Source organism: Mustela erminea, chromosome 13, assembly GCF_009829155.1.
Source record: "Mustela erminea isolate mMusErm1 chromosome 13, mMusErm1.Pri, whole genome shotgun sequence".
In the NCBI taxonomy this organism is placed as follows: domain Eukaryota; kingdom Metazoa; phylum Chordata; class Mammalia; order Carnivora; family Mustelidae; genus Mustela; species Mustela erminea.
The window spans coordinates 13,785,281-13,807,165 of record NC_045626.1 but is presented as its reverse complement, the minus strand read 5'-3'; the positions used below and the strand labels follow the sequence as shown (position 1 = coordinate 13,807,165).

At 47.4% G+C, this 21,885-nt stretch overlaps 1 long non-coding RNA gene across 1 annotated transcript in view; it reads left to right on the top strand.

The window, feature by feature from the left end:
• Positions 1-21,283, top strand: part of LOC116572266 — a 38,971-nt gene extending 17,688 nt beyond the window's left edge. Inside the window, exon 3 of the long non-coding RNA XR_004278189.1 lies at positions 21,264-21,283. This is a non-coding gene — a long non-coding RNA (uncharacterized LOC116572266). The remainder of the gene's footprint in view (positions 1-21,263) is intronic.
• Positions 21,284-21,885: the final 602 nt, after the last annotated feature.

Genomic DNA, 21,885 nt, shown 5'->3' with positions numbered 1-21,885 from the left:
CTCTAGCACGCTCTCTGGGTTTTGCATCTCCAGCCTTATTTTTCTTTGCCACTTCCGGGTAGAAAGATCATTTTCTATGATACAGAAACAAAAGTGTTATTGACTAGTTCTGAGTAGCTCTGTAGTCCTTCCAGCAGGTGCTGACGCCACGCTCCCCCTCAGGCTGGTGAGTCATCTTCCTCGTTCCGTGGCTCTGAGAGACCCACCAAGGCCCTCTCAGTTGACGACACATTTTTTATAAGCTCCAGTCACTGAGGTCTTTGGAACTTCCTGACATGGCTCTTAAAAGGTCCAGCTCTTCTTGTATGGCTGGCCGTAGGGAAGTAACCCAAGGACCATTTGCCTGTGGGCGCTGTCTTAGAACTATGCGTGGCGGGGATGCCTCGTGTTTGTCTCTTCAGCGGGGCCCGGACTGGCTGGCTGCTCTCTGCGGCTGCTCCATCTGCTCTGAGCCAGGCTTCCGCCTCTTACTCAGGCGCTGCAGGGAGGAAGCCCGCTGGACATCTTTTGCCCTCCTCCAACTCGAAATAAGGCTACAAGTATTTTCGAAGTCATCCAAAGTAATTTAGTGCTGGCCAGGGCAGGAAAACAGAGGAGAGGATGAAAAATGACAGAAAAGTGATAAGAAAATTGTAGCATCTGTGGTTGTCATCCCTGGAGCCTATGGGGACATGATTCGCCCTGCTCTTTCTCGGTCCCTTCATGGGATCAGAAATCAGCCTCCCCAACCCTTCCATCCCCACGTTCAAGTGTGGGACACTCATGGGTTTTCCTATCTTCCTTCTCCTTCTTACCTGGACCTTCCTGCCGGCAGTGAAAGATGCAAAGATCAGAATACTTGGTCCACAAATCAGAAGTCCTCTTCAAATCTAGTAACTTCTAATCTAGTGACTTTTCTTTTCACTGAGTGTCGTTACCTTCCTCTGAGTTCCTCCTCCCGTTTGTGTACATGCAACTCATCTGAGGGGCGCTGAGCGGCCGTACTGATTTTTGTAGATGCTCCGCTCCTCAGGAGCACGTGGGGTTCTCCCAGTACTCGGTATAACTCTGTGTGTGTATATGACAAAGAGTCTGTTCTGATTCAGAGTAGTAAGAGTCCATAAGGTCGCCATGAGTCCTGCCCCACTTCTCTTGGGGGAAACACGGAGTTAGTTTTCTTGGAGTTTTTTTTTTTTTTTTAAAGATTTTATTTATTTATTTGACAGACAGAGATCACAAGTAGGCAGAGAGGCAGGCAGAGAGAGAGGAAGGGAAGCAGGCTCCCCGCTGAGCAGAGAGCCTGATGCGGGGCTCGATCCCAGGACACTGAGATCATGACCTGAGCCGAAGGCAGAGGCTTTAACCCACTGAGCCACCCAGGTGCCCCTTTTTGGAGTTTTGATCACACCTTCTTTCGTCAGCTGGTCAGTACTTAAGCTTGCTTTCTGTGTGTTTCCTCTAAAAGACAGCTTATTTAATTTATCTTGTTAATTAACTACACTGAGCTCACGCCACTAGCGTTATAACGCAGGCCTGAAGGAGGCTTTTCTAGCCCACCCGGTTTCCCTGTGAGGCACAGCCCGGCCTTCTTGCACTTAGCGACACCGGTCAGTGCTTCAACTCTACACTCAGGGACATTTTAAACAGCAAAATCAACAAAAAGCACCCCAAAATGCAAGAAACATGGCACTAGGTAGATGGCGGGAAGGACCCATGTTTGCGCTGTGGTGGCTGAAACAAGCAGGTGGAGCGCTGCCTGGTTTGCCCCAAGCTGGGAACATGTCACGTCAAGGGGTCCACATTTTTGACCACTCTGCACATCTCAGCAACTGACCACAGAAGCACAGGTATTGATTTGGGGGGTTTAAATATATTTTAGTGAGTAGGTGAATTCACAAATGAATAGTGAAAATCAGCTCTTTACACACAAGCACGCACATACGTTTATACAAGTGCATATACACATCCGTACACACACACACACATATACACATACAGAACTCCCAGGGCAGATCTCTCTGTCTGTGTTGTAACTGCCATGGCATAGGCCGTGACACAAGCCAGGAGCTATGTTATCTGCTTCACCGGTGTACACACCATACCTTCCACCGGGCCTGGCACATTGCCCGATGAGGTCAAGCAGATACTCCCAGATGCGACAACCTCTCCATCACGTACTGTGTCCATGCAGAGATACTGCCCAGATATAGTCCGTAAGAATTGCATGTGACTTTATAGCAAACTACCGGGGCCTTTTTTTTTTTTTTTTAAAGATTTTATTTATTTATCGGGGGGGGGGGGGAGAGCGAGCACAGGCAGACAGAATGGCAGACAGAGGCAGAGGGAGAAGCAGGTTCCTTGCCGAGCAAGGAGCCCGATGTAGGACTCGATCCCAGGACACTGGAATCATGACCTCAGCCGAAGGCAGCTGCTCAACCAACTGAGCCACCCAGGCGTCCCTACCAGGGCCTTTTTAAAGTTGCTCATCACATCTTCACCTTCATTAGATACATAATTTTTATTATGATTATTACACGGATGTAGCTCTTTGTGGATTGAAACATATATCCATGTAGTTTCCAAGCCTATAGTGTCTATTGTATGTAAATTGATTGTTGATTCGACCACCATCTGGAATTGCTGTGGAATGTTTGTCACTTTTAATAATGTGATGAATAGGGTAGTTCATTGGCCTAGTTCTATGTGTTTTGACTCACTACTAATGTGGTTCTGGCTCTGTGGCCATTTGAATTTCAGGGGCCCAAAGAGGAGAGATGAATTCACAAATGTACTTGTTAAAGAGCTCAAGATATTTTGGAGATGAGAAAATGGGCACATTTCCATCTAGTGGTTAAAAGTAATATGTGGGGGCCACCTGGGTGGCTCAGATGGTTGAGCGACTGCCTTCAGCTCAGGTCATGATCCCAGAGTCCCAGGATCAAGTACCGCATTGAGCTCCCAGCTCCATGCGGAGTCTGCTTCTCCCTCTGACCTTCTCTCCTCTCATGCTCTCTCTCTCAAATAAATTACCAAAAAAAATCTTTAAAAAAAGGAAAAAAGTAAAATGTGAGAATGTTGAAATGGGTTTGGACCATTTGGCATTTGTCGGCATACCTAAATGTGAGCTGCTCTTCTTGTGAGGCAGAGGTTGGGGTAAGGAAAAGCGGCAAGATTTGTCAGGGAAAATCCACCAGGCTGACTGTGGAAGATGTTATGTGAAGGTGGCCCAGTACAAGCTTTGAATCATGAACTCGAATCCGGATTCCACCTTTACCACTAAACAGCTGGTGTGATTTGGAGCAAGATCTCTGCCGCCCAAGCTCAGCTTCCTCATCTGGAAAGTAGAAATGATACTTAGAGCATAAGCTTATTTTAAGAAGTAAATAAAATGATGCATATAAATCAATTAGCATGATGTCTGGCACCTAGGAGCAGTCAGTCAATGATCGTCATCATTATTAAGTCTATTTGAAAGGAGGGATTTTTTATAAGGACAGCACTTAAGTGTTGCAAACATGCATGTGTTGTCAGTAATCAGGCAATAGGGTTATAAAAAATATAAGGAATAAGAGTGTTGTATGCTTTGGTGCAACAGGATCTACTGAATTATCTAGCAAATAGATAACATAGCAGATAAGAAAGAATCCTAGAGGGACAGCTGGGTGGCACAGTTGGTTTAGCATCTGACTCTTGGTTTCAGCTCAGGTCATGATCTCAGGGTCATGGGATCCAACCCCGCGTGGGACTCCACACTTAATGGGGAGTCTGCTTGGGAGTCTCCTCCCTGTCCCCACTGCTCTCGCTCTCGCACGCTCTCTCTCTCAAATAAGTAAATTAAAAAAAAAGAGAGAGAGAGAGAAAGAAGGAATCCTAGGTAAAATGACTGAGAAGAAAGTTTCTGCATATTTCTGGTTGGCTCTTTTTCAGTGAAAATGCACAAAGAGTGTTAAATGGGTCATATTTATTTCCAGCACACCTACCAAAAATAAATGGCATATGTTTAAAATATATTTTGAATCTTATTCTAATAAGAGTGTGTGATATTGGGGTCTTGTCTGGTGTGCATATGTAGCCTCCTGTAATGGATATCTGCAGGGATAAGAATGTGGGAACTCGAGAAAACAACCATTGGCCACGAAGGGGGGTCCCTGCCTCCATGCTCCCCCACCCTCCACACTGGCATTGGTCTTGCGGTTTCTGCCTGCTGTTGTCCCTTCCCACTTCTCATGAGTTGAACGTGTCCCCCAAAAAGATACATTAAAGTCCTAACAATCAGCACCTGTGAATGTGACCTTCTCTGGAAATAGGATCTTTGCAAGATGGCATCAAGAAGGAGGTAAAGATGGGGTCACACTAGAGGAGACTGAGTCCCTGATCCATGTGACCGGTGTCTTCATGAGAAGAGCAGAGGAGACGCACGGAGAGTGCGACATGAAGACGCAGGCGCACACGGAGGGAAGAGGATGGGAAATCACGGTGTAACGCCGCAGGGAGAGGCTCGTGTGCCGCGTCTACAAGCTAAGGAAGGCCAGGGATGGCCAGAAGCGCAGGAAGCTGGGAGAGAGGCCCAGATTCTCTCCTGGCGCCTTCAGAGAGCATCGCGCTGCTGACACCTGGGTGCTGGAGTTCCGGCCTGCAGAACCGGGAGAGGGCACATTTCTATTGCTTTAACCAGTTCATGGTGCTTTTTCAAAGCAGCCTTGGAAAACAATACACTATTCCTCATGGAGTTCAGGGTGGCTGGGTGGTGGGAGTTTATCTGAGCAGTTGATTCCCTGAAATTCTAACCCTGCAACATTGTAGCAAGCTGCCTCTATAGGAGAGCGATGAAAGGACTGAAATCATTTATGTTCAGAACACATTGGGCAACAGGCCATGTAGAAAGAATTTAAACATTTAGGATGTCCTGACAATGCCCGCCTGGCGAGGTGGGGAGAGATGGGGATTTTCCCTCTGGGTGGCTGAGAGCCAGCTTCTGAAGCCTGGGAGGCAGCTCATCTGTCTGCCTCTGTGTTCATAAGGACAGCGTTCATTTAATCTGCCCATGCCTGATCTTACACGGAAATTTCCAGGACATGTGCCTTGTTCTCTCCTCTCCTTCCCTACTCCTCTCCACTACTGCAGCAGCCAGAGACTCCATCCCGGTATAAGATCCACTCTGCTCTCCCGGAGTCAAGAGGACGTGGAGCTCAAGCTCTCAGGCTTTGAAGTAGCCTCTCTCAGTTAACATACACCCTGCTTACATCCGCGATATGTTAACACGACTGATTTGGATTTGGGAAATGCCCAATCACCCCATTGACACAGCCTGAAATAAGAAGCCAGTGCCAGATCCCTTACGCAACAGGGACTCCCTTGGCAGCATAAAGCTTGCAATTGAAGGCAGTTCCGCTAGATGGAGCTCTGCTGAAGAGTAGGCCTTGACTTCCCGGTCAGTACTGGCAGTTTCGGGGCAATTGCGGAATGAATGAGAATCTCCAAAGGGTAGCCCTGAACTGCTCTGGACAGCTTTAGAAGCCTTACCCTCAAATATTTGACTTAATCTTCAGTTTGGACAGAACCTCTGACTGCTCATCTGTGGGTGGGTTCCTCCTACCTTCCCCTCATTGAAGGGTTCCAGATAAACCCAAGCAAACCTCAAGGTCACATGGAAACCAGTGAAAGGAGGCTCTCAGGGCCCTGGGGCTGTAATACAGGAAGCGGTACCCAACCAGGCTAGCCGAGTGCCTGACAGGGAGAGCATGGCCGGCATCTCATCAGCCGATGCCATCTGGCCCTGGCTAGACGGAAGGGACAATCTGTGCCTGTTAATAACCTTCTGGAACACTCAGAGTGACCAGCTGAGAAGATGGGATGGATTGACACGACAGAGTGAAGTGCGTTTCTAGTTGGACGAGGAAAAGAACCTGTACAGGCTCCGCCCATAGAGATCCCTGTGAGTGTTTCAACATGGGAATACAGCCGGGCACTACGTAAAAACAAGAGAGACTAAATAAAGAGTAAGAAAACCGAGATGAGCTCTTTGGCTACCACCACTGTATACCTTGAAAGGAGCTTCCCCTTTGCATTGGCCACAGAAGACTGCTTTTACTAAGCAACAAAGGTTCTTTTGAACACCAGCCTCACGACATCCTCCTAATCCTCAATTTCCTCCACCGTGAGTTGGAAAAATTCGTTCTTTCCCTGTGAGATCACACTGAGGCTTGCAAATAAAGCACTGAACTTTCTAGCGAAGGGCCTGGTGTATGGCAGGTCCTCAATAAATAAATTTCTCCTCTTCCTGCTGTTCTCAGAACTCAGAGGAGACAAGGGCCCTGCAAACACAAGGGATGGACGTAGTCATTACACATGAATCACCAAAGCAAAGCTGCTGAATACTTGAGGGTAGATTTTTGCCACAGGTGCAACAAGAGCGCATCCCATTCTCTCCACCTTCATTAGCATCAGCGGTGATTATTGGTTCATGAATGGTGGGGAAAGGAACACCGGGCTCCCTGCTGCCCACCAGTCTGCCAGCTCAGTGACTGTGAGGAAGGACCCAGAATGACAAAGCCGGGTGTGCTGACTTCCCCCAGATGATCTGGGCTCTGGAACCTGGGTGGCAGCGACCCATTTTAAGCCTTCTCCTGGACACTGATATAGACAAATCTGAAACAGGGTACCTTCCCCTTCTCCCGAATTTCCTTCTTTCCTCTCCCATAAATGTTACAGGCCTCCCTCTTTCTTCCCTTTTTTTCTCCATCAAAACTTAATCTTTTTTTCTCCATCAAAACTTGTTTTTTTCCTCCATCAAAACTTAATCTTGAGGAAACACTGATTATCAATAACTTTAAGTCAACAGATGTTTGTAAACTTCTCTCTCTCTCTAGATAAGATTTTCCTCATTTATTCACCACCAAGAAGGTGGTGTAAGTGTTCTGGAAAGCAGGGATCTTGTGGTGTCACTGACATCACCCCAGAGGACGCCTTTGCTCTTCGCTCTGTCTAGGTTGTTGGAAACGTATTTCTCGAGGCCCTCCTCAGGAACAGGTGGAGGTTTATAATAGTTTGGTATCTGCTGCTGGAATTCTTGAAATACAGCAAATATCTGTAAACAAAGCATTGGAAATGAAATACAAAATGCTTGGCATTTGGTGTATTTTTAAAACGTTATTTACCCATTTCTTTCCTCCTTTGCCAATTGTTAGAGTTGCCAAGCAGCTCTTTAAGATTGGGCCTGGGCCCACCTCTCAGATCGCAACCCTGGCTCAAGGAAAACATCATCTGAATTCAAACAAGCCAAATGTGTATTTGTGCCTGCTTAAATATCCAGACTTTGTTCTACACCTTCGTCAAACACGTCACCTTAGGATGTGGGATACGCGCTGGGAGGCAAACAGAGGAATAGCAAATATGGAGCTCCGTTTGCCAGCGTTCTCGGCTCCCTCTGCCGCAGCAGGGGCTGCTGCTCAGGCTCACCCTTTGTTCTCGTGGGGGCAGAGACAGAGCCTCACAACCCTCCTCAACGCAGCTGTTTGAGAGCGGGCCCTGAGATGAGACTCTGATTGGAGTTTAATGTGGGTGCCCAATGGGAAGGCCAAAGCCACCTACCAATTGTTAGATTCTTTAAGACAATGCAGAGTAGATGTTTCAAAAGAGACGACAGGTTGCCCCTAAAATTCCTCCCAACTCCACTGTTGGCTGAGCCCTTAAATTCTGTCATTAGACTATCCATCCCTAGTCTGTAGTCTTGGTGCCTACAGGGCAAACACTGTACTGAGTCCCCATCATATGCTGACTCATTTGATTTTCATAATCTGCTATTATCCCCTTCTTATAAATAAAAAAACCAAGGCTCAGAGATTGAAACCCCTGAGATCAGACAGCTAGTAAGAGCCAGGATTATCAAAATTAGATCTATTTTTCACCCCTCTCCAAGACCTTGCTTTCTGCGCCGTGCCACACAGGCTTCAGTGGGTGAGGACAGAGAAGGAGCCAGGGAAAGGGAGCATGGGAGGCAGAAGATTCCATTTCACAGGGAGAAGAGAACAGAAGGAAGGCTGCAGGCTTCCCAGGCCTGAAGAACTTCCTCAGGCTGGCCTTGGGTTGGAAGAAGAGAACCTGAGGAGAGGCCGGCATTTCCCGCAGAATCAAGGTCTGCCTCCCACAGGATTCAGCAGCCTCTTTCCTCGGCAGCCACCTGAGAAGCAGATGCAAGTATCGCGTAACCGGAGAAGTGTTAGCATCGACATTGGTGCTGTTGTTACCACAAAATTATGTAGCCATGCTCTCTGAAAGAGTGAATGTTACCTTTGATGGGTGGGCAGAAACTCCCAGAATGCTGTACCTTCTCCAGCAGTGGCCTGGAGCACATCACACCCATGGTGGCTTCTTTTAACAACTCCCCTACCATAGTGTACAGTTAATTTGAGTCATCTCATGAAATTAAAGAAAAACCAGTAATGGCAGGGAAAGAAATGCAGACAATGAATTTTTTCTTTTATTAAGCTTCACATACATAATCATGGCAGTTAAATATGTACATGAGTCAATTAGTAAATGAATAGTATATTATCATAAAAGGGGGAAGGGGGGGGGCCGTAAATACTTATCAGCCTTTTTTTTTTTCTTTAAAGAAAAGGGAGAACCTTTTGCCATATGTTAGGAACAAATGGAACATTACAGTTTTTGTCTTTGAGACTTCTGCAGACTTGTCAGTGATTTCATCAAAATTGATCCTGAATAGTCACATTCAATAGGCAGCATTGTCGCATTTGTCAGTGTGTCTCATAGTTCATTGAGGAATGTTTTTTACTCATTTTAATTTCTAAAGTTTTCTCACCTTTTAAAATTGAAGTATAGTTGATAGACTGTGAAGTTTATTTTTACCTGTAACAAGAGACATATAAGCAGTTAAGGAAAGCCTGAAGCATGAGGATAAAATTGGCGGAGACACTTACCAATCCCATGTCACAGCAAATTCCAGAAAGGGCAAGATAGTTCACATCTTTGTTCCTACAGAACCAATTCTAGCAGCTTTCTTTCTTTCTTTTTTTTTTTTTTTTTTAATATTTTATTTATTTATTTGAGAGAGAGAGAGCAAGAATGAGAGACAGCGTGAGAGGGGATAGGTCAGAGGGAGAAGCAGACTTCCTGTGGAGCCGGGAGCCTGATGTGGGACTCAGTCCTGGGACTCCAGGATCATGACCTGAGCCGAAGGCAGTTGCTTAACCACTTGAGACACCCAAGCACCCGATTCGATTCTAGCAGCTTTCAAATGTCCTCTAGGTTGAAAAATTTTTGCCAAAAACCGATGCCCTGGAAATTTATCACAGATTTCTATTGTATTTGGTTCTCAAATTTACACATGCAAAAATAGAGAAAGTGTCCAAATGACAGCAAATAGGGACTTATCTGAGCCATTGTGTTCTTGTCCAGTTCTTGGAGAAACTGACTCAGGCTTCAAACACTGCCCTGTTAATTTCCCCAGGCAATGTCAGACTGGCACGTCTGCTTGTTTCTCCTAACATTTCTTCCTTACCTTTGATTCTTTTTTCTATTTATTTACTTTTTGTTTTGTTTTGTTTTGGGCAGAATTCGTAGTCCTCTCCACAGTTCCTTTGCACTGATCTTGAGGAATCATTTTAAAGTGTTGTGTGCCCTTTTCAAGGTCGATCCTGCCAGTTTGCAAATATTTCTGCATGGTTCCATACGACAACAGGATTAAAGTCACTCAAGTCCATGCCTCTATGAGGGCTCGCACTGTCTACTTCTCATCCACTATTTGGAAACAAAACCATGTGCTAAGTTAACTCCCATATGGAATACAGTATTTTTTAAAGGATAAAGAATATGAATGTGCTAATTTGGGTTTAAGATTATTCAGGGCAGGGCGCCTGGGTTGGCTCAGTGGGTTGAGCCTCTGCCTTCAGCTCAGGTCATGATCTCGGTGTCCTGGGATGGAGCCCCACATCGGGCTCTCTGCTCGGCAGGGAGCCTGCTTCCCCCTGCTCCGCCTACTCTCTCTGCCTACTTGTGCTCTCTGTCAAATAAAAATCTTTAAAAAAATAATAATAATAATAAAAAGATTATTCAGGGCAGAACACTGTGTCACTAATGATATTTAGAATTGCCAGTGCATGGCGAGTGAAAAGCAGACCAACTTTTAGATGGTTTGACCATGTTTTAAAATTTCACTGCCCCGACATGGGTTCAGATCTCAGGAACATCCTGTTCTGAGACTCTTACAACCTCATAACTTCTTGCTGTCAAGCTGGTTTCGTTAAATAGGATTGAACATTTAAAAACTGAAATCCCACAGGTTGATTTTCTCCCAGTCAAGCTGTAACCCCCTTACCTGGGAAGGGGCCCATGGATATCAGGGCCCAGCTACATCCTGCTGGGATCACGGCCAGATATTTGCAAGGAATATAGGGCTCCTTCTGGGCCTTCCCTCCAGCATCCTGCAAATTCTCTTCTTCCTGGCATCTGCAGAGTGGCATTCTCGTCTCTGTGTAGCCACTAATTAGCTGTGGGATCTCAGAACAAAAACTTTTCCTCCTTGTAAGCAAGCGTTTCACTGAGTCATGTCTAAGGCTCCTTCTAATGTCCTCAGACACTGGCTATGAGGGCACATGACCTTGGCCGCCCATCCTGGGCTTCTGCACGTGGTGCCAGTGCAGTAAAAGGTCAGCTTCTGGCAGTCCCTCTTCAAATTGTTCCTTGTACGCCATCCCAGGGACACTGCTGACTGTTCAGACTGTCACATTTCCTTGTTTGGCATCTTCAGAACCCTTGGTCTTCAGAGACTTCCAGATGGCTTTCTTTAACCGTCAGAGCTGGATTTCCTGGGCAGTGCCCTCCTCAGCAAACGTTCTTATTTGTCATGGAACTGGCCTCAGAATGTGCAGGAACGATTGCTAAAAGACATTGCCAGCCTGTCCTGGGCCCGCACTCTTGTTCCATCCCCACTGCACACCAACCATGGGGAAGGGAGGGGTGGACTGGCTATACCCCTTTCACAGATGGGGACGCCAAGGTGCCGAGGCTTGAAACGCATGACCATGGCGGTGCCTGCAGGGTCAGGACTGGGACGAAAGCCCTCCGATCCCCATTGTCCTATTTACTCCTCTAACCCCAACTCCAAGATGCTGAGCTAGGCTCGGCCCAGGCCCAGTCACACGAGCTATACAACCGCTACCCAGCATGCCTTCGGCTGCAGAGGAGGAACTGACCCCATGCCTTGTGGCTAAGAATTTATGATTCAAAAATCATAAGATTTGTACACTGAGCATTAGGACGTCTGTAAAGATGTTAAAAAGTAGTGATAGCATGGTAATAGCTTATTTTTATGACTTTGTATATTTTTCTATCAGGACATAAAAATCTCTTCCCTGTGTTTGGCAGCAACATATTTAGGAATTGGTCCCCCCAGAAAGCTGTAAAGCAGAGATGGTGAGCCTGTGGCATCTGCCTGACAGTCCTTGGGGATGTTTGCGGTAGACGGTGACTGCCGTGGCTCTCTTTCCACTTAGCACAGATGCGGCCTCAGAATCTTCCCTAACACAGCGTGCCACGCAGTCACATGATTTACAGCAGATTTCAGATAGTGGGCCAAGCTGAACTTGCCATCCCTGCTACACATCTGGGCCTGACTATTCTAGAAAATGGAGGAAGAGTGAAATTTTGGTGGTTTGCCCTTTCAGGGGGCTGCTCCTTGGTGTATCTTTTCTTTTCGCCCTTCACATCTTCCCCCAGCCCCCAAACAGGTGCTAAGGTCAACCGATGGCCAGGAAGTGGGTAATCCTGGTTGGAAACAGAAGTTACACAACTGAGATAGAGAAAACGTTTGCAGAGTGATGGTGGGTTACTATGTAGGGGACCCCTTCACCACGCACAGCTTCCCGCCCACCTCTTGCAGAGTCCCAGAGCAGGTGTTCTTTGTAAGACACCCCGACCAGGCAGATGATTCTGATGCTCCCCCCAGGAATCACAGCTTGAGAAATGATCTCTTGGTGATATTTGCGATTTCTCAGAGGATTGAGTCTTGAAGATCGCGTTAAATGATTTAGAAATTCTTCGTGGGAAAACTCAGCCATAGGAGTAAGTGGTGAGCGGGTATTTTGAGCACCAGTGATGATCTCCTCTCCTGGCATCCACTCCCCCAGTGCTAGCAATAGATAATTCCAGAACTAAGAAAGAACCTGAGGGGAGCCTGGAGCCCTGAGCTGGGTTGAATAATGTCTCCCTAAAATTTCGTGTCCACTCAGAACGTCAGAATGTAATTAAGATAAGGATTGAGGTGAATGTACAGAGTTCAGGTGGGCCCAAAATCGAATGAGAGTGACCTTAGGGGAGATAGAAGAGGGTGTACAGAGACACACAAAAGAAGGCCATGTGACAACAGAAGGAAAGATCGCGGGGACGAGTGACAAGCCGGAAATTGCCACGGATGGTGAGCAACCACCAGAAGCCGGGAAGAGGCAGCAAAGCATTCTCCCCTGAAACCTTCGGAAGGAGCGTGATCCTGCCAACACCTCGGTTTGGACTTCCGGCCTCTAAAACTGGAAGAAAGTATGTTTCTGTTCCTGTAAGCCATCCATCCGTTTGTGGTCCTTTGTTTCAGCAGCCCTAGGAAATGAGTATGCTTTCCAAAGGATAAATCTGCTCCCAATTCTTTACTCAGGCTCTGCTCTCAGAAGAGAAGAAATCCAGACTAGGTGGAAATGTCCTCGTACTGCCGATGAGGAGCCCGAGGCAGTCTTGCTCAAAGAGCAGCTGTGGGAGGAAACAATGAGCAGCGAGGTGTGGCTTGTAGGAGACAGAGTCACCCCCTGGGCAGTGCGCTGTGCATATGACCCACAGCCCACAGCAGCTCCGTGAGCCCTGGGGCCCAGCAAATGGCCTGGGAGAGGTGGTGGTGGGAGGGGCACTGGGTGCGAGAAATGTGGTCATAAAATGTAAAACGTGAGATCCTTTGTAAGCAGCGGTCCTAAGTGGCCGAAGGATGGTGGGGGATGGGGGTGCAGTCTCTTCCCTTGAAGGATGGTGGGGGATGGGGGTGCAGTCTCTTCCCTCGCTCCGTGGCTAAACAGATCTCTGACAGGCACTTCCCTCACTTGTCTGCTGCCAGGTTGGGAGGACACAGTGAATCGGGCCATTTTGCCTGAGAAAGCTGCTTTAACCGTTGGCAGCTCAGAAGATAATACAAAAGTATTTGTCTTTCTCGTGTTTGATATGTTTTTCAAGGATATATTTATTATTTTTTGAGAGCTCCTGGACACAATCCATATTTCGTTTTCAGGAAGAAAAATCCTCAAGTCTTCTTGCCTTTTCCTTAATTTACAGTTATCACTGAAAATAATAGAAAAGCATTAGCAACCTATGTTGTGTATTTTCATAAACTTAATCAGTTGGTCTGTAATCTTTTATCCCCTTTGGAAAGGACAAAGACCTTTTCCAATAAAGAAGTGTTCTCTTTATTGAAGATTTAAATCTCCATGGCATTGTTTGCTCCCCATTGGTGGACTGGAAAGAGGCCAGTTTCAGGGCACTGGTAGATTCTAGGCAGAACACAACCCAATCTCCTCGCGCTCCCGGGTGGCAGGGGCTGGGATCTGCAAACCTCGGGAATGGGAGGATCAACAGAAGCAAGTGAAAAGGAGGACCGAACACCTGCCTGCAGGGTCTTTGCGTCCTGGGGTCCTCCAGGCCGCATTTCCCTCCACCTTCCCCGGAGCCTGCAGGGTCTTTGCGTCCTGGGGTCCTCCAGGCCGCATTTCCCTCCACCTTCCCCGGAGCGCAGCCCACCTGCGCCCTGCTCATCTGCCTCTTCGCTTCTCTTATCTAAGGATGACTCAGAGGCGCCTCTGAGCCAAGGAATTTCTGCGGCCTGGAATGGCAGCCATTCCATCTCCGTAGCAATAAAATGCAGCTGGAGGAAGGCCTTTGTGCGTGGAGAGAACAGGCAGTGAGGCTTCGGCTCTGGGTTTCCAACAAAGGCAGCAGCTACATACGTCATGCTGCACAAAGGGCTGGCCCGGCGCAGATAGATTGAAATCTTGGGACTGCTCGAATCTGCTTCCTCGTAGCCTCCGCGGCCGGTCCCATGAGAGGAAGGAGCCACGTAGAAGCCCAGAACACGGCTGAAATGTTGCTACCTTAACATGGGTTCTAAGAAGGGCCGTTTTGAATTTGTTAGACGTGCACCAAACACAGGCCTTGTTTTCATGATTCCTGAACCGCATTTTGATACATCGGAGTGGTTTGGGGGGTTTATTCTAAATCAAGTTTCATCACCCCCCCCCCCCCCCCCGCCGCTGCCCTTTCCCAGAATGCTGTAGAAAGTCAGTCCCTACAGAAGGATGGTACCTTTCAAAAGTCAGAAGAGACCCGCAGAGCTGCCCGAGAAACAGCCATACTGCAGGGTGGGGAGAAGGGTAGTTGCCTCCACGGTGAAGGGGTAAAGGGGAGCGATCATGACCTGGTCTAGACCAGACCCGGATCTTCTGCTGACGAGCTATTAACTATTGACTAGCTCTTAGCTGGAGAATCACTGGACTCTAGTTAGCTCTCCTGCTAGGCTAGGCAGGTGTCCCCTGTGACCACCCAGGTCCCATCTCTTCCTAGTAATTCCTGATCTTGAAACCCATTTAGTGCCCGGGTTACCCTCAGACCACTGGACAGATGCCCCGTGGTTCTCTTGGATGGTTCAAACTCCTCTCAGCCCTGAAAAGCTTGTAAATGAAAAGCAGAGAACTTCTAGCTCGCCGGTGTCCCCTTCCCAAATAGTAAGCTTGAAAAACAGCTCCCTTTCCTGAGGAGTGGAGAAAATAAATCAGTTAGAAATAAGAGGGTGACGGTTCAGGTCAGGCGAGAATTTACAAGGGGCTGTTTCGGGAGGGCTGTTGAGGAGGAGGCCTGTGGATTTCCTCCCCATAAATTGTCACAAAGCTATAGAAGCAAACTAATAATCGTGTTGTCTACTACGTGACTACGTCTGCTGCAGCTGGGAGGGGCGGGGAGAGGAATAGACTACCCTCAGCTTCCAGTTATGCTATGATGATTGTTTACATTTTATTGAGTAAATAATTATCTCTGAATTGAACAAGGAACAAAGCACAGCCTAATTCCCATTACTCGTCTGTCGGAGGTAAGACTTAAGTATGTATTTTACATGTGTTTTTTGTTTTTGTTTTTGTTTTTGTTTTTAATTTAACGTCCTGATTCAGCAGAAGGCATGAGCTACTCATACCTCCCAGGGGATAAAGGACTTGTTCTTTTGGTAAATTAGGTATTTGTTTTCCTCTCTTGTTAGAATCTTTGTTTTGGGTTCTTAATTTATTTTGAACCAAAGGCAAGAAGGGAGAAGAATATGCAGGTGCTTCACGGAGACCTATGTGAGAATGGGTGTGTTTGTGGGGGGTGAGGGAAGCAAGTCCAGTGGGGTTTCCATGGGTCTGGGTCACCAGAGAGGGTCATAAATGTTGCTTTGAACCAGAAGGGAGGCATACAGCAGAGCTTTGGACATACTGACTTGTCTTTTAAAAGGACTAGTTAGTGAGGCCTCTTACAATGTCTGTGCTGGGCTGAAAACAAAGGCTTTGTGGACAATAATAGCAGACATGACACTGAGGTAAAATGAAGAGGTGGACAGTGTTTCCCCCTTTGATTATAAGCAGTCACATCAAACCATTATGCGTGCGGCTGGTGTTGATTCTGCTGTCAATTCAGATGAGAGCTCTCTCTAATTCATTGTAGGAATGGGTCAGCTTCTGGGGTGCTGACTGCTGAAGTACGGTTTCCTACTCTTGTTCGTGATTACATCTGGATTTTCTTCCCACCCAGTACACGTTTAGGGAGTTGAAATCGCGATGGCCAGAAATGTGGGTGATTACGGTGACTTGGGACTAAATAGTAGAGCTCTGTCCTACGCCGGTGTGGTGGGGGTGTGGGCCGTGGAGGTTCTGGAGGGAGGTGCCAGAGAACTCAGAGATGGGATCCCTTGAAGTTGGAAAACTATATATTGTCACGCTTTGAACAGGTTTAGATAAAGCTGAGCCATTTGGTAGTGAAAATGTTGGGCTACATACGGATTTCCTCATCCTAGGACACCACTCTCTAAAAAACCCTTTTGTCTTGGTTTATAACTAAGCCCAATGCTTCTTGGGAAAAGGAGAAAAAAATAGGTAGATTTTGTGCTTTCCTTCATCTTTGCTGGCTAAGCCATCTTGTTCTAGTTGGAATCCCCTGGGAGTGTGAACTGATAGGCCTGGGTGCCAGTCCAGGAGCCCCTTACCTGACAGTGTACCTGCCCCCAGCTGCTTAGAGCTGCTCGCCTAGAGAGCTGGGTTGGCACATGGGCTCTGCCTTACCCAGGGGAGGGGTGGGGTAGCCCCTACTCCCATAAGCACCCTTCCATGAGGCCAGCAGCCTGGGACTGGTGAGCCACCAGGGGACAATGACAGGAGGACATTAAGATGGGATAACTCTGCCTCACAACTTGTGTTCCAGAGCTTTTGTCAGGTTGAGTGATCTTAGGCTTCAGGAAATCCTCAGACAGTTTTGTGTAAGAGATGATGGTGGCCTTCTGGCTGGAGTCCTGTATTTAGGAGCAGAGGTATGATCTTCTCATTGGCGAGCGAGGTGCTTAAGATTTACTCCAGGTGGGTCAGGGAAGTAGGATCCGTACTTCTTTTTAAAATTCATTCATTCATTCACTCATTCATCCATTCATTTGAGAGAGAGAAAGAGCACTTGTGAGAGAGTAGGGAGGGGGCAGGGAGAGGGACAACCCGAATCTCCATTGAGCCTGGAGCCCCATGCAGGGCTTGATCCCATGACTCTGAGATTATGACCTGAGCTGAAATCCAGAACTGAACGCTTCCCCGACTGAGCCACCTAGGCGTCCCAGGATCCGGCCTCCTTAACCAGCTAACCCCAGCGTGCTGCTGTGTAGGGGAATGGCATAGGACCCAGCCGAGGCAGCTGAAACCGGGAAAACAGCACAGTCTCCAAGAAAAGACTCGTTACCAAAGCCAAAGCTTAAGGCAGTAATAACAACTTTGATTTATAACGAGAACTATTTGTACATAATTACTAAAATATTGATTGCACATTCAGCAGTATGCTTAAATTAACAACAAACCAAATCTGGTAACGGCGCCAAAGGAGCCTTCCTGCAAACAGTCACCATTTAGTTCTTTTTGGCAATAATCTGGCGGGGTTTTTTTTTTTTTTTTTTTTTAAAGATTTTATTTATTTATTTGACAGAGAATACAAGTAGGCAGAGAGGCAGGCAGAGAGAGAGGAGGAAGCAGGCTCCCTGCTGAGCAGAGAGCCCGATGCGGGACTCGATCCCAGGACCCTGAGATCATGACCTGAGCCGAAGGCAGCGGCTTAACCCACTGAGCCACCCAGGCGCCCAATCTGGCGGGGTTTTATGGAGCGCAGTGTAGTCCAGTGTGTGCACTGCCGAAGCCAGTGTGGACACTGTTCAATTTATGGAGTGCTGCATTCATTGACTACAGCTCCTCGTGACCCTAAAAGAGTCCCCAGTTAAAGACATAAAACAGTAACCATGATACAATGTCGGCTCTGATACAATGTCAGAATGGGGGTGGGGGTGCAAATAAATCTGGCAGAAGGGGTCAGGGAAAATACCAAAGACAGACGAGGGGGAGGAGAGAACTCCAGACACAGGAGGAAAAACACCGGACAAGCCGGGACCATTCCAGGGGTTGCTTGCAAGCCGTACTTTGCAGCTAAATTCAAATTTAAATTCATAACCACTAACTTCATATGGGCCTTTAAAGTGTGATTGCAGGCTGGTACATCCTGTCTTACTCGGCAGGGCTCCCAGGACCTGCCTCCCATTACCTCCCAGAGCCCCCAACCCACTCTCCCACCCACACCGGCCTCTTTGCCAGGAGGTCACATAGATCAACCGGATCCGTACTCGAGGCCACTGTACTTGTCATTCCCTTTGCCCGCTGTGCTTTTCCCTCCGTATGCCCACGTGTCGTTCCTTCATCTCTTTCAACCTTCACCCACATGCCCACTTCTTGGCGAGCTGTTTTTCCGTCTTTCCTATTTATTAAAACACAGCCCTACTCACCGGCAGTGCTCTCTAGCCTCCTTCCCTGAGTTACATTTCCGGATATTATGCTCTGTATTTGACTGACTGGCTACAGTCTATTTTGTAATCTATGTGTGGGCGGGGCCTTTTGTCTGTTCTGTCCATTGCTATATTCTCCCAGCCTAGAATGGTAGTTGACTCGTGGCGAATATTAAAAACATATTTGTTCAGGGAATAAAGTGACCTCCTCAGCTATGTCTAATTGGCTGTCTCAACCCCTCATCAAGGGGCATTGTCTTTAACTTTTACAATTCTGTTTTTCATTTTTCACATTGACTTTTTTTTTTTCCCCCAAAACCTTCCTGGTCATTTTTCTGGTCTCTTACTGCTTGTCTACTTTAATGATCTTCCCCCCATCCCAACTTTCTACATTGGCTCCATGGTTATTTTATATCTATTTGTGTCTGATAATTTCATTTACCTAAAGGATGGAGGTTTAATTCTGGGATTCATAGTTTCTGCTGATTCTCACTCACGGTGGCCCGTTTGCTTGTAGGTTTCATGTTCTTTAATTCTGGATTCATTAGTTGATCTTCATTGGGCGGAATCCTGAGGGCCTTCGATGGGGATGCTTTTATCCAGAGAGGCCTTGAGTTTGCTTCTGCTGAGGGCGGGACAACCATCCTAGCATAATGCAAGGGTCTCCATTTTTGCTCCTTACCCCCTTTGGCTGCTGGTCTGTCCCGAGGCTCACCATCACCGTGCTGACTATGACATCAGAGCTCAAAGCAGCTCTGCCTCCCGAACTGGCTTCTTCCCTGACGGTCGCATTCTCGGCTCATCTCACTCTCCTCCCTCCCTTGCTTCCCTGCGGGAGTCTGTTTTACGCAGGAGTTAGCGCTATAGTATATGCAGCTGCCAGACTAAACGCAGGGCTTCCTTCCGCTCCCGGGACTGGGCACTGGATTGTCAGCTCTGCTGGCCGCGGGTGCTTCTGGAGCTGTCTCACGACTCTTGCTCTCTCAAGCAGGGCACTTGCAAACAGTGTCCAGTATATAAATCCTGCTTTGTTGGTTAATCTGTAAACATCCAATCAGGCGAGTGAACAGGCTTCACAGCTGTGGCCCTTTAAGTGAATGCTCTAGATCCGTGTGATCTATGCTCACATTCTCCAGAGCTCCCCTCCCTTTGCACCGCAGGATTACGGCAGTATTGCCGGTACGATTTCGCCCACCACCACCTCCGAGCCTGTTGCCACCCGTGGTTTGGAGTGGCTGGGCCGGCATCCCGGAGGCCTGTTTGTTTGTCCTAGTATTCATTACTCCTTGGCTCTCGTCCCATCTGCTGCCAGTGTGGAGTTATTTATAACAAACCAGAGAAGCCCTGGTGAGCTTCGCAGTGCTAACTCACATCCTCAGAAAGCCTTGCGCCCCCAAGGACTTTACACGTGGTATCCTCACAGGAAACCCTTCCCTGCTGACCCAGGGGGAAACTCCTGGTTTCCCTGGGAAGTGGCAGCTGCTCCATCCATCAGCTTGGCTGATAAAGCCTTTGCATTTAGATGCACAGTGCTGGCCCATAGAACCTGCCGTGGAACTTGCCCACAGAGGTCATGACAGCTGAATCACAGAGAAGAGCGTTTACACTGCAGTCCTGGGGAATGGAAAGCACATCTCCAGACTAGGTCCAGAGTGCTGAGTCATGCCCCTCGGGCCAGCACTGCATGGTGTTTTTGAGAGCTCCCAGAAGAAGGGGACACCGCTCAAAAGTCACCAGCCCACCCACCTCCGGGCTTGCCCTGTGCGTTCTGAGACCAGCAGTGCATCCCCCTTGAAATGACTGCGTCAGTGTCACATGCGGGCCGCAATTCATCAGCTCTCACGTGTTCGACCCATAAAACTTCATCGCAGCCAGGGTTTCAGAGTTAGACACAGGACAGAGCCAAGTGAAGGTCTTCTGCTGGCCTGACGGGGCTCTAACTCAATTAACAAATTCACATGAGTCTACAGGCACAGATCTCTACAGAAATTAGATCAGCTCTGAAGGATATCAGGTCGGAGGTGGAAAAGGTCCAATAGTCATTTTAAATGAAATTGAACAGGGTGCCTGGGTGGCTCAGTGGGTTAAGCCACTGCCTTCGGCTCGGGTCATGAACTCGGGGTCCTGGGATCGAGTCCCACATCGGGCTCTCTGCTCGGCGGGGAACCTGTTTCCTCCTCTCTCTCTCTCTGCCTGCCTCTCTGCCTACTTGTGATCTCTCTCTGTCAAATAAATAAATAAAATCTTTAAAAAAAAAAAAACGAAATTGAACAAATCATTGGTAGTCAAATCCATACTTCTGTTGGTGTTTGTAGCAAGCAGCATCAGAGACAGGATGTTGGGGAGGGAGCCAAAGAGAAAATGTATGGCCTGGCCAAATTTTGTGCTGAAAATAAATTTTCAGATAAAATGCATTTCTAAGTCTGCCACACACTATCAAATCACAATGTGGGGGAAGCTGCTAGTAGAAAGCCTGCCCCATCTTATAGCCTCTGGGAAGGAGTTTCTGCCAGGGAATATCAACATTGCACCACCAGGCCAGTGTTGAAATTCAGTGGGTGCAGGGAGGCGGCAAGTGTGGGCGGTCAGTTTCAAAACAGTTTTGAAACTCCCACGGCTCTTGGCAGCCCGGGTTCGGTGGTGGCCAGACTCACAGCCGTGGAAGGTTATTCTGATTCTCCTGTTATAAAAAGGCCAGGTCCGGTTCCAGGAGAGCAAAGCAGGCAGTATTGTATTCTTCTGGTTTCATTGCCTTTCTCTTAAACTCAGCACTTGCTGCAGAGTGTGGTCATAGGTTAAAATTTTTCCCTTTGCTCTAAAGGATTCCTTTGTTATTCCCTGAAGGTTAGTCAGAATAAATATTACAACTTGGACTTTAAGCTTAGGACAAGCAGATGGTAACTATTCCGTCACTTTTGTTTCTGGAGAAAGGTAAACAGAGTGCGGTTTGTAGAAATCCTCCGGAACTTGACGGTGTTCTTTACTAGAGAAACTGGGCTTATGGGTTAGCAGTTTATTCCAAAGAGAATATAGTGTGTTGACATCCCACTTTTGTTCATTAGTGAACATTTTAAGGGTTTTGTTTTGTTTTGTTTTTGGTGTTTATCATGGGATATAAAAATTTCAGGAATAAAAATAAAAACCTTTGAAAGTTGATTAATATTATATCTGTTTCTCTCCTTTTCTCAAGCCTTCAACATCCTGCTCCCCTTCTTAATTCACCCAGAAAATAGAAGAACTTAGCAGAGAACTCCCGAGGTACCCCTCCCTCGGTCTACTTGTCTGTCTGTCTCTGTCCTTATTTACTTTGCCTTCACTCCCCCGTCCTTCCCTACCTGCTGGTGAGCGCTCTCTCTCTCTCGCTCTCTCTCTCGCTCTCGCTCTCGCTCTATCTCAATTAAATAACTAATATCTTTGAGGGGGAAAAAAAAGCCTATCATCACCATGAAGACAAACCAACGCTGTCCCTGGGGGTTGGCTTTCCAACTTTTAGGGTTGATCACGATACTTACTCTGTTCAAATTTGTCCATGCAAAACTGAGGCAAACAGCGTAAAAAGCAAAATGAGCAAACAGTATGAACTTGCAGAGCTTCACAGGAAGCAGCACCACTGGCCAATAAACATATCCCCAAATGCTAAAATTAGTAATCAAGGACATGCAAGTTAAAACCCATCAGATTAACAAAACATCTTAGTCCGTCCCACCGAATTGATGAGGCTGTCGGCTGGGGCACTTGAAGACACAGCCTTCTTGAGGAGCAGCTGAGCAAGATCTCCAAAAGTGAACGCTGTGCAGCCATTTTGACCGCAG